The following is a 12,329-nucleotide window of genomic DNA, read 5'->3' as shown; positions in this document are numbered from 1 at the left end:
AAGAAAGTGTTTAAGTGGAATACTTACAACTAGACCAGAAATGTATCCTATTGTTTGTCATCGACGAAATTCTTTATTAAGCTCATGTTGGCAACAATGGTTAATCAAAATAATGGATAAGGTAAGTTACACTCAAAAACACAGTGCATGTCATTCAGTGTCTGCAGTCTGCCCCTATGTGTATAAAAGGTATAAAAGGTTCTTCTCAGACAAACACATTTTTGTTGTTGTTGCTTATTAGCTAAAAAAAAAAAGCATATCTCGAAATAACACCATTTATCTTTAGGCCTAGGGTGACCAGACGTCCCGAAAAATTCGGGACAGTCCCGAATCTGTCCCTAATTGTCCCGAACATTATACTAAAGCAAAATCTTGAGTAGCTTAGTTATTGTATGATAAACATTAAGGGGGACAACACTCAGTTTCAGTCAATCTTGAGTACCTATAGAGTAGTATTGCATCCTTCATATCTCCGAAAAGTATTTAGTTTTATTATATTTACAAAAGAAATATGGGCTGTACCGCGTGTCATGACAAATCCTGTCCCCCTGTGAAATCGTGTCCACAAGGACCCCTAGAGCGATTCGTTTCGCTGAAAGAAATTTTAATAGGTAATCTGTTCAGAGCCTGATTACAATTTTTACACAATCGCGTTTTGATTTTTGCTGTTTAAATTGTGTTAAAATAGTCTTTAATGTCTTAGAAAGCATATGTTTCATATATTAGTAGTATAACTGAAGCTATAAGTGCTTATATAAGTAAATAAGATATATACAAGCATCTTGTATATAATCTATTTATTTTGTGCACCTGTTCTGTATATTGCTGTTTTTTTTTTATTCTTTATTATTTACATTATAGGTACACTGTCATGATTTTGTATTGGTACTTAGTTTATCAGTCAAAATAATTCAGAACATGTTTTTGCTCCCATTATAGCAATCAATTACATATTTCAAATAAATGTTTTGCGTGTGTATGTGTGTACTTAGTATGGCAATGAATTCATAGTTTATTTTTAAACAATTGCTTGTCCAGAACCATGTATAACAACTTTTGATCAGGCATTTAAAACTGCTACCAGCGGACACAATTTCATAGGCGGACAGGATTTGTCATGCCACCGGAAAAAAACGAGCGCCTGGAGGCGTATCGAGTGGGCGGAGCTAAAGAATGACGAATGCGCGCAAAGCGATGACGTCCTCAAGCGTGGAGGAACCCCATAGCTATCGAGCTCAGCCAATAGATATATGATCCAGGCTGAAATAAATTGAACAGGAGAAACAGCAGCAGCAGGACGTCCGTCTCTGTGGTATGTACTGTATTTAGTGGCCTGCCAACATTTGTGTGTGTTTACTCACAGTTTATGATGACATGATTCGGTTTATGGACTATTGTAGCGACTAAACCTTAGCAGTAGCAATCAAAACGGTTTTGCACATCAGACTAGTGTAACGTTATACAAACAATGGAGTCCGTTAGCGCATTTGAATGACGAAGCACGCGATCGTGTCGTTTACTGATGTTTACTCACGCGACAACAGCATAGACATTTGAAGCAGTTTTACTCACCGGCTGCTTCCAAAGCAGGACCGAACCTTAATCGCTGGGACCGCTCCGTCAAAAACACACTTCTTTGGTATGATTTGGTAAAGTCCTGACAGCAGTGACTTGCTGTGCTGAAGCGTTGAAGTCGCTTGATGTCACAGATAGGAATAAAGTGGAGCGCGGCGGGAGTGTATGGGAGTGAATTTCCTCTCTCGCTCTAGTCACACGCGCGCACGCACCCTACCGGGAGAAGAGCCCGTGCGGCCCATACAAGGACCTTCCGCTCTAGTAACGTCAAGCTGAGCCATACTCGAAAAAAAACTCTCCGAAACTTGTGAGAAACCGGAAGGAGTTTGTTTGACACAGAAATACTCCATCAAACGTCCAACATTAGTTTTTGAAACTTTGTCTATGTTTAGGATGGGAATCCAAGTCTTTAACAGTGTAAAAAGCTCAGTATGCATGAAACAGCATTTCACCCCCCTTTAAAGGGGGGGTAAAACACTCAGTTTCAGTCAATCTCATGTCAATCTTAAGTACCTATAGAGTAGTATTGCATCCTTCATATCTCCGAAAAGTCTTTAGTTTTATTATATTTATAAAAGAAATATAGGCTGTACCGAGTCTTTCCGGAAAAAACCGAGCGGCTGGAGGCGTATCGTGTGGGCGGAGCTAAGGAATGACGATCGCGAACAAAGCGGTGACGTCCTCAAGCGTGGAGAAACCCATGGCTATCTCAGCTAATACAGATAATGATCCAGAATCAAATCTGAGGCAGAAATAAATTGAACAGGAGAAACAGCAACATCAGGACGTCCGTCTCTGTGGTATGTTCTGTATTTAGTGGCCTGTCAACATTTGTGTGTCTTTACTCGCAGTTTATGAGGACATGATTCGGTTTCTGGACTATTGTATGCGACTAATGTTAGACCTTAGCAAGCAAAACGGTTTTGCACGTCAGACTAGTTTAACATTATACAGAGAACAGCAATGGAGTAACCGTTAGCGCATTTGAATGACGAAGCACGCGATCGTGTCCTTTACTGATGTTTAATCATGCGATGGTAGCCAGCAGAGACATTTGAAGCAGTTTTACTCACAAGCTGCTTCCAAAACAGGACCGAACCTATATCGCTGGGACCGCTCCGTCAAAAACACACTTCTTTGGTATGATTTGTTGAAGTCCTGTAACAGCAGTGGCGTGGAAATCCACTTTGCGATGCGGCTGAAGCGATGTTGTGAAGCTTCCCGTCATTTCTGCGTTCAAATCGGTTCAAATGCAGCGCTGCCTTCCCGGAATGCTGTGCTGAAGCGTTGAAGTCGCTTGATGTCACCCATAGGAATAAAGTGGAGCGCGGCGCGGCGCGGACTGTAACCGACATAAGTGTTCACGGACGACTGGATCTGCACCTGAGAGAGTGTTTACTCTCTCGCTCTAGTCACGCGCTCACCCTACCGGGAGAAGAGCCCGTACGGCCCATACAAGGACCTTCCGCTCTATTAACGTCAAGTAGACCCATACTCGAAAAAAAACTCTCCGAAACTTGTGAGAAACCGGAAGGAGTATTTTTGACACAGAAATACTCTATCAAACGTCCAACATTAGTTTTTGAAACTTTGTCTATGTTTAGGATGGGAATCCAAGTCTTTAACAGTGTAAAAAGCTCAGTATGCATGAAAAAGCATTTCACCCCCCCCCCCCTTTAAAAACTGTCTGCGGAGGTTGAAGCGTCCTGCAACCAGCCCGCGCCGGCTGCTCATTGGCTGCAGCATTTCTAAGTTCTTAAAAAAACTGTAGGCGGTGCTGACGTCGACCTGTGTGAATTTAAAGTTTTATTGTTTCTATACATATCGTATTGATCTATATGGACAAAGACAACACAACCTTTTTGTCGCGATTTTGTTTTAATCCTTGATAAAGAGAGCAGAGCGCAAGTTGCAGCGCGAGGAGGACGTGATGTGATGTACTCATAAATGAGTAGGCTAACTGATTGGTCGCAGCACTGTGTAGCTACAAAAAATATTTCACTACACAATTATTTCTTTATTTTCATTTAAGCTTATTAGCGTTCGGCTATAGAGAAAGGTCTGATTCATGCACTGTGTTTTTTTCTTTTCACAATAACATTTGAGTCCATGATTTTAATGTAGTGTTTTTTGTGGCCGACTAAATCTTTGAATTAAAAGTAGTAGTAGTAGTAGTAGTAGTACTTTATTTTAGTACTTTAGTAGTACTTTATTTAGTTCAGCCTTGAATTTAAAACCTGAACTAAAAGATGCTGGTTCAGGTTTTAAATTCAAGGCTACGCAGTCTAATATCATAGAATCCCCCCTTCTCTTCACTCCAGACCACAGACAGTGACATTGTATTGTATTACATGTGTTGTATTGTATGTACAGTGTATTACAGTAAAGTTATTAAAAATGTTTTATTATAAAAAATCATAAAAAATATGCAAAAAGACATTTTCCCAGAATAAGTATTGTAGTTTAACTATCAGGACAGCAGTGATGAGAGAAATGAATTTGGTGACTGTGCAGTGTATTACAGTAAAGTTATTGACTGTTTTCGTAGTGACGCGTTTTGCACTTTGCAGACGGTCCCTTCGAATCTGCCTGTCAGCCGTCTGCACGTAATTAGTCCACTGCGGAGGAAAGCTTGTTTTGAGGAAAATAAAGTTGTAGCTGCTTGTCCACACGACTACGATTGAAAAGAGATGATATTTGTGCAAATAACAGCGTTTAGCGCACAAATTATTGATCCCGGAAATTCGAATCTTTGAATATAGGCTACAGCCAACTTTACTCAGGTCAACTAGGCTACTTCACATAAATAAATTACAGAATTTATTAGAGAACTGAACTAATTAACACACTAGGAAACTAACCTACACTGAAAAAAAACAAGAAGTAGAATTTCCTCAATTTTTATTTTGCAAGTTTTTGCACGAATTTTTTTCAAGTAGCCTAAATTTAACACCTAAGGAAATTAATTACATTTACTTAACTAAGCTGAGTAAAATTTACAAAGTGCACAAGTACATATAACTTGGCCTGGTAAATTTTATTGAGTAATTTTTACTTACAAATTTGATGTAGTTAATATAATTAAGTAAATCTATTGACTCTTTTTAATGCATTTTACTTGTTTTATACAGTGCTGGTTATTACCATATTTTATATTAATTTAAATCACTGATCCTTTTAATACATTTTACTTGTTTTATGCAGTGTTGGTTGTTTTAAATTAAATTAAATGTTGCTTTTATAATGTGACAGGTAATTTATTGACAAGAAATAAAAAATAAGCACATACAGAAACATGTAGCTAATGCTTCACTCAGGTTTAAATGTTTAAGATAGCATCTTAATCTCTATCGAAACATTTTGAAAGCATTTAAAACTAAACACTGAAACAAAACCTGAAATACAAATTCGGAAATGTGTAAATGTAAAAACATTTTTTCAAAACATTTTTTAACAATTTTAGATTTAAACCCTCATTATCAACTCGGGTGTTGTAATACAACATATGAAATTTGCATGCAACTAATACAAGTGTAAATGTAAAGGTTACACACAACATTATGGATGTCACAGGGTACAGGTTCTCTCAAGGGTACAGTTCTCCACAAAAACAAAAACAAAAAAACAAGACAGATAATTGCTTTTGGATAGAAACATGTAAAGTCAGTCAAGTTACTTATTAGTATCAAAACATTAACAGACTACTGTTACAGTTAAAGCCAAAGGGAGAGTTCACCCAAAAATATAAATTTGATGTTTATCTGCTTTCCCCCAGGGGATCCAAGATGACTTTGTTTCTTCAGGAGAACACAAATGAAGATTTTTAACTCCAATAATAATAGGCGAAGCTTGAATTTACGGTTATGTCCCTCTTTGGCTAATGTACTTTCAAGATGGAGGGCCAACATGGCGACCGGCATTCGAACCCCTCACCCATATGTATTTTCAATGGCCTATTATAAACTTACGAGAATAGTTTATTACTTGTGTTGAGGCTATCCTGTAAGCCTCGGCATGGATGGCGTGGTGTTCTCAACTCATAGCAACAGGAATCCAAGCTCAAACGTTAGCTTTCGTTTCTTGTTTATTATAAAGGTAAAAGGAGTATTTTCCATCAAATGGCTCTTCACCCAGTGTGGCTATAAACAAGTGTTGTTGTTGTGCTGTTGGTGGAAAGGGTGTTCACGGCTATGGTAAGAACCGTGCGTTCCCTGCCATCCACACCTTGTCTAACTAATTACCACACCTGTACATATACTCAACTCTCGGTGAAGTGCCACGCCTAGTGCAATGTTCCTTCTAGTGGCTAAAATAGGAAATAACAAAATTAACCTGTCTAAAAGTGAGTATAAATGGCTCCTACAACTTGAAAGAAGCAAATATACATTAATGAGCACATATATTTTTTGAAAGAACTAAGTGTTTTTAGCTAAGAATAAACTAAAAAAGTTACACAGTGTAGCTTTATGTTGAACAAATTAGTAGTTACAATGTGGACACGACTAAGTAAGCCGAGAGAACAAATCCTTAATTCGTGGTCAGGGTAGATTTCTCATGTTGTGCATCACATGCTAGCATTATTGTGAAGAAATGGCGACGAGAACCTCATATTACATTAATGCAAGAAGTTTTAATGTGTCTTATCTGATCTGATTTACATTAGATAGTTATGATGACATTTCGTTGAGTTCTTTTGATCATTTTTTTAAACACATGCTTTGTGTCATTCTGGGCAACAAACTAAACAGCAAACAAATGTAAAACTCACAGACGCTCTGCATGGGCTTGTTTTTATGTTAGAGATGTTTCAGCAGTTTCAAAATTATTTTTCATCATCAAATTAGTGAAAGTAATGATGTGAATGCAAATATTAATATTAAATTTTTTGCTGTTTACTGATTATTGTTTTTTTGTGTCTTTTTTCTTAATTTCAGAATATTTAGCATGTGCATCCAGTGCTTTGTGCATTTGATGAAAACTGGTTGCAAGAGTCAGAAGTGAGAGACCAACTTATGGTTGTCCTGAAGTCTACTCCGTAGTACAGTTGATTTGGTGGCTTGGTTAAAGGTATAGTTCACCCAAATATTCATATCCCAATATTCATTACGTCAATGAAAGGTTCGATTTGTGTGATTTTTTTTTTCCTGAACGAACGATCAAAAGGACAAACAATGCAGATTGCAGATTTATTTGATCATATTTATCAATGGTACCAATAATTCTGACCACAACAGAGAATGAACAAACCTCTTCACTACTTACCACAATATCCTTAATACCCATGACATTGATGACCTTACGGATGACCTCAGGAGGACAAGGTGATCCGGCAGCAATACCTGACACAAACAAAACAGAGGATCTTAGCAGAATACTGATGAAGGTGCAGGATGTACTTTTTGATTGTTTAGAAATCGTGTAATCATTAAGCAGTATATTTATAAATGATACAAGTTTGATTGACTCACCACCCTCAACTGATGACAAATCAATCTGGGGTAGGACAGGCTGACTGAGCATGTCAATAAACATAGTAGGGGTGCCATAGAGAAACGTACACCTGTGGAAACAGTTCATTTTCTGCTAATTGCATTACATAAATACAGTTCATATCGGTTTTTCCAGTAATGCACGATGCATACTAAATGACCTTTGATCCTTACCCAAACTCTACATGACTGCCCATGTCCCTGTGTCTTTTATTTATGACAACATGAATTCAATATGGGCATCAAGTAAGATTTAGATTTATATTCTATTGCAAAGGAAAGATGTGCAATTCTCACAATACATCAGTTCTAATTTTGAGGTAAAAAAAGAAGAACATCTTCTGATTCATGCATCTGAGGATTATTTAAAAGAATTCACAACTGCATACTTCTCTTTCTCTATCGCCACCAGGTTGGCATGTCCATTATAACCAGCGGATGGGAAAACCACTGCGGTACCATGCACAGCCATGACTAGACCACCGCCCACTGAGCCAAAACAATGATACATGGGCACCGGCAAGCAAATTCGCACATTTTTCTGTAAGGAGAATACAGTAAAATATTACCCATACTTTATGTACTGTGAAGGAAATTTTATGGAGATTCGTTTAAAGCTACACTGTGTAACTTTTTTAGTTTATTCTTAGCTAAAAACACTTAGTTCTTTTAAAAATATATGTGCTCATTAATGTATTTTTACTTCTTTCAAGTAATAAAGTATTCTCGTAAGTTTATAATATGCCATTGAAAATACATACAGGTGAGGGGTTCGAATGCTGGTCGCCATGTTGCCCCTCCATCTTGAAAGTACATTAGCCAAAGAGGGACATACCCGTAATTCAAGCTTCGCCTTTCACTTTTTAACACTCGATGGCACCGTGTCAAATGTGAAGAGGGGGATTGACTAGTTTTCACTTTTACAAGATTATTCTAAGCAAAATATGCATAATTTTTCCTGTTTTATTTACTTTGCCATAAAATCATTTTTTACAGTGTAGAAACACAGAGACATTCACAGAACAGGAAAACAGATCAGAAACAAACTCAAAACAAACAGTACCCTTCCCTGCGTCCTATACCCTGCGAAGGGCGTCCCTGTACTGCATTACATCCACAGCGGTGGTTAGTTACCCTGGAGGCTGACCAGGGCGTAGCTTCATAGACCAGGAAACCTCCAGGGCGGAAGTTCAGGGGCCTAGTGAGGCTCAGCCACTCAGAGGCCTAGGGAGCCATCACTGGACTCTGGTCAGGGGCTGGGGCCAGACAGGAAGGGCAGGCTCTGGAATTTCACTCAATCAAGCGGACTGGAAATTTTAAATCACTGGAATGGACTTTGTCACTAAAACGGACTCAGGAACTTCTCTCATGTAGCCTAACTCAATTAACTAAACAACACCTGCACAAAAATAAACTTTTGCTTGGTGCATCAGCACGAGAACAGGCGATACATTTTTTTCCAGGCTTCTAGATTGGCCAACATATATTTACGGTTATTGTTAAATTGCCACCTGTTGGTTTGGCATGCTCTTGACAGTGCTTTGTAGCTTGTTTTGCGTTTTCATGGAAAATGAAATAATATTTTACTATTATCTTACTTTTCCCCCTTTTTTTTACTGTATTTTGAGCAGAAGAGTCTTCTTTTTTTTTTAAAAACAAAACAATCTTACAAATCTAAACCTTCTGAACTACACAATATATATGAAATATAATCAAGTATTCAAAAGAGGTCATATAATTTAAAAGCAAATGTTGGTGGTTCAACCATGTAGGCAATTATGCACAAATGACAATATATCTTTTTTTTAATTAAAGATAAGTTTGGCTGTATTTGGTGCTTAGATCTTTATTTGTCATTTTATGTTTTAATAATGTGATCCAGGGCTAAAAATAGTAGTTATTTTAATGTAAAATGTTTTGGTAACACTTTACAATAACAGGACATTAATAATCATGTATTAATACATTAATTAATAGTTAATTCAACATGATCTCATAATTATTTAAGATATGAACTAATCATGAACAAATGAGGAGCTTTCCTGAACTAAGACATGAGTCATAATGATTCATGCATGAATAACATCACCATTAATACATGTTAGTACATGTTTGATAATTAATGCATTCGTTAAGTATGGGTAAACTAAATTAAACAAGCTCCCTAAGAAGAAATAACAAATATTTTAACTTTGAAATACATTTTCAAATGAATTATTGTCATCATTTAAACCATTTTTATCAGAAGCCTCATCATAAATATTACTGAAAGCCAAAGGTTTGCTGTGAAAAATTCTAGTTTTTAGAATTTGTTTTTCATTACTTTCACTGATCATCTAAATCTGCTATATTTTATCTCAAAAGGTCTGTTTTGTGATCTCTTTCCCATCAAACTAAACCTACTGTGACTTATAACAGTTTCTGAGGAATCAGTCCCCAAAAAATAACCAAACAGGAAACAAGCAGTTAAGTCCGGAAGTGAGGGAACGTCTGCTGGTATCTGTACAGTTCTCTCTCCACCCAGACATAGGCCATGATGATACGGTACTCTGTTCTCTTAACTGTTATTCATGCATGAATCCTTATGATTCATGTTTTAGTTCAGGATAGCTCCTCATTTGTTCATGCTTAGTTCATATCTTAACTAATCATGAGTTCATGTTGAATTAACTATTAATTCATGTATTAATACATGATTATTCATGTCCTGTTATTGTAAAGTGTTACCCAGAAATCTCCCCCCTGACACACTTTATTTGACATTACAACTGATAAAACATTTGGAATACTCTGAGTCAGATACAGACATTATTATGTTTGACATCACTACAAGGAAATAACCCGGTTTATTAATAAAGTCATGTAAACGTGGTTTACTTGATAGTCAGTTTACTGGTTTGCATGTAAAACTGGTTATTTCAATAAGCCAATATTTGTGAGTTATCAGCTTACTGGTGTGCATGTAGACACACTCACTGACTGGAAAGACCACTGAAAACACAGGAGGCAGTATGACCCAGCAGTAGACGAGACCAAGCCAGCAAGGAAATCAAGGCTTGTTACAACTCCTCATCTAAGGGTTCTGAATACAGAGTCAAAAACAGGTAAGATACAGAACCGAACGTAGTGCAGACATATGACATCCACGTGACATGAACTGATCCTCTGACAAACAGAGATAGACACAGCTGGGTATATAAAGGGTAGAAGGAACAAGTGAAGTGCAGGAGATCAGCTCGTGATCAAGCTAATAACTCCATTCACAAGCTGCAGAAAAGTGACAGGACAGGACAAACAACAGAAAGAGCCTGTGTCACATGCTCAACCTGTGACAGATTCTTGAAGCACATACTCCAGCTGCAGTCCACTCTTTGTGAATCTCCCCTACATTTTTGAATGGGTTTTGTTTCACAATCCTCTCCAGGGTGCAGTTATCCCTATTGCTTGTACACTTTTTTTTCAACCACATATTTTCCTTCCCTTCGGCTCTCTATTAATGTGCTTGGACACAGAGCTCTGTGAACAGCCAGCCTCTTTTACAATGACCTTTTGTGTCTTGCTCTCCTTGTGCAAGGTGTCAATGGTCGTCCTTTGGACAACTGTCAAGTTAGCAGTTGTTCTTAATTCTCCATGTTCAGCATAAAACCGGAGATGTGCACTGAATCAGCGCTGCACGTCACAGACTATTGCGCAACATGCGCAGCTGCGGAACTTTCGCGCATTTAATACACTGAGAATATGCGTAGCGGTATAGAGCTGCATCCGCCATTCCGACGGGGAAGAAAGTTCGCTCGCTGGATTGCTCACACTTTAAGGACATTGCATGAGTAACGGACAAGTAAGTCCAGTGTTATTTGAATATTAATGTTACATTGCAAGTGTATTCATTGCAGATACTGTTTATAAGAGTTATTCATGTATAGCCTATTAATGCTATCCGTTTACCTCAGGTGAGTTATGTGCTGTATCATGGGCCATCAAGTCTTTGAAGTTTAATACAGCGATCTTTATAATTGTATGAGGAATAAGATACTTTGAGTTTATTTGATCTATCATGTAACACTTAGGTGATCTATATGTTAATTATTATTTCTCTTTCATTGTTTAGAAAACCTTGCACATGTCCATCTATGTTGATGCCAAAGCATTCATTAAAAGGCTATCATCTGTCAATGACTCTGAGTTCTCTGACAAGAACACTGTGGCGGTCAGCGCACATTAATCCAGCTATATCCTAAATCGGAACAGCAGTCATCCCATGATTGTGTAGCCTACAGAACTAGACTGAGAGACCATTTAATGCACTGTAAATGATTTCTGTTGTTTTCACAGTATTATACTGTTTTCTCAACAGTGTCTTGCTGTATAACACATTTACATTATGTTACTGTAGATTTTGTTGCTTTCACAGTATTATTTTGTATTTTCAAAAGTTATGTACAGTGTACACAGTTCACAGTATTTTACTGTAGATTTCCAGTGCATTCTGGGAAATTATCAGCTACTGTAAATCTAAATACAGCAGTGCAAATTGACCGCGAAAAACACCACACACAATTCTGCAGGTAAAATCGCCTACAAATAAAACATTTGGCCTTTGCGGGTGTTTTGAGTTAATTCGCTTATTAGAGTATGGCACCATGTATCTTCAGTACTGAAACTTTTCACAATATTCTAATTTTCTGATACTGAATTTGGGATTTTCCTTAGTTGTCAGTTAATCATCAAAATTAAAAGAAATAAATATTATATAAAACATATTATATATCAGTCTGTGTGTAATGAATTAATATAATATACAAGTTTTACTTTTTGAATGGAATTAGTGAAATAAATAAACTTTTATGACCTAATTATATGACCAGCACCTATAAGGAATGTCCTGGCTAATACAGTTGGCAACCCTAAGGGAAATTGCAAAGCCACTTGAGCGAGTTGTGTTCAACTAACTCTGTCACGGTTCATGAATTCATCGTCTCATTCTGTCTGTGTTGTGTGGTGTTGTTGGAGGAGTGGTCACTGATTACTCATCACCGATCACTCTCACCTGCTGCACCTCCTGGGCCCATATATTCCTGTGTCTCACCCAGTCTTGTTGTCAGATCGTTTCAGTGTGTCCTGGTTTTCCTGTGTTGTCGTGTTCTTCGTGGGGATTGCTTCGCTCCGGTTCCGGTTCCAGCCGACCGTGTCTACCCGATTGCCTCCCTGCTTCACGAGTTCACGGACGTTTCAGTGCCCAGCGTACCTCCTTGTGACTTTGCTGTT

The 12,329-nt window shown here is 37.7% G+C and overlaps 1 long non-coding RNA gene across 1 annotated transcript; it reads right to left on the bottom strand.

Annotated features, from left to right (window-relative positions):
* Nucleotides 1-6,701: 6,701 nt before the first annotated feature.
* On the bottom strand, nucleotides 6,702-7,709 carry LOC137056345 (uncharacterized). The gene is made up of 3 exons (XR_010900304.1): nucleotides 7,454-7,709; nucleotides 7,044-7,135; nucleotides 6,702-6,914 (listed from the first exon to the last, which is right to left on the bottom strand). It is a non-coding gene; the product is annotated as an uncharacterized lncRNA (long non-coding RNA).
* Nucleotides 7,710-12,329: the final 4,620 nt, after the last annotated feature.

This window comes from Pseudorasbora parva, chromosome 21 (assembly GCF_024679245.1).
Source record: "Pseudorasbora parva isolate DD20220531a chromosome 21, ASM2467924v1, whole genome shotgun sequence".
In the NCBI taxonomy this organism is placed as follows: Eukaryota; Metazoa; Chordata; class Actinopteri; order Cypriniformes; family Gobionidae; genus Pseudorasbora; species Pseudorasbora parva.
This window is presented reverse-complemented; position numbering and strand designations above follow the sequence as displayed.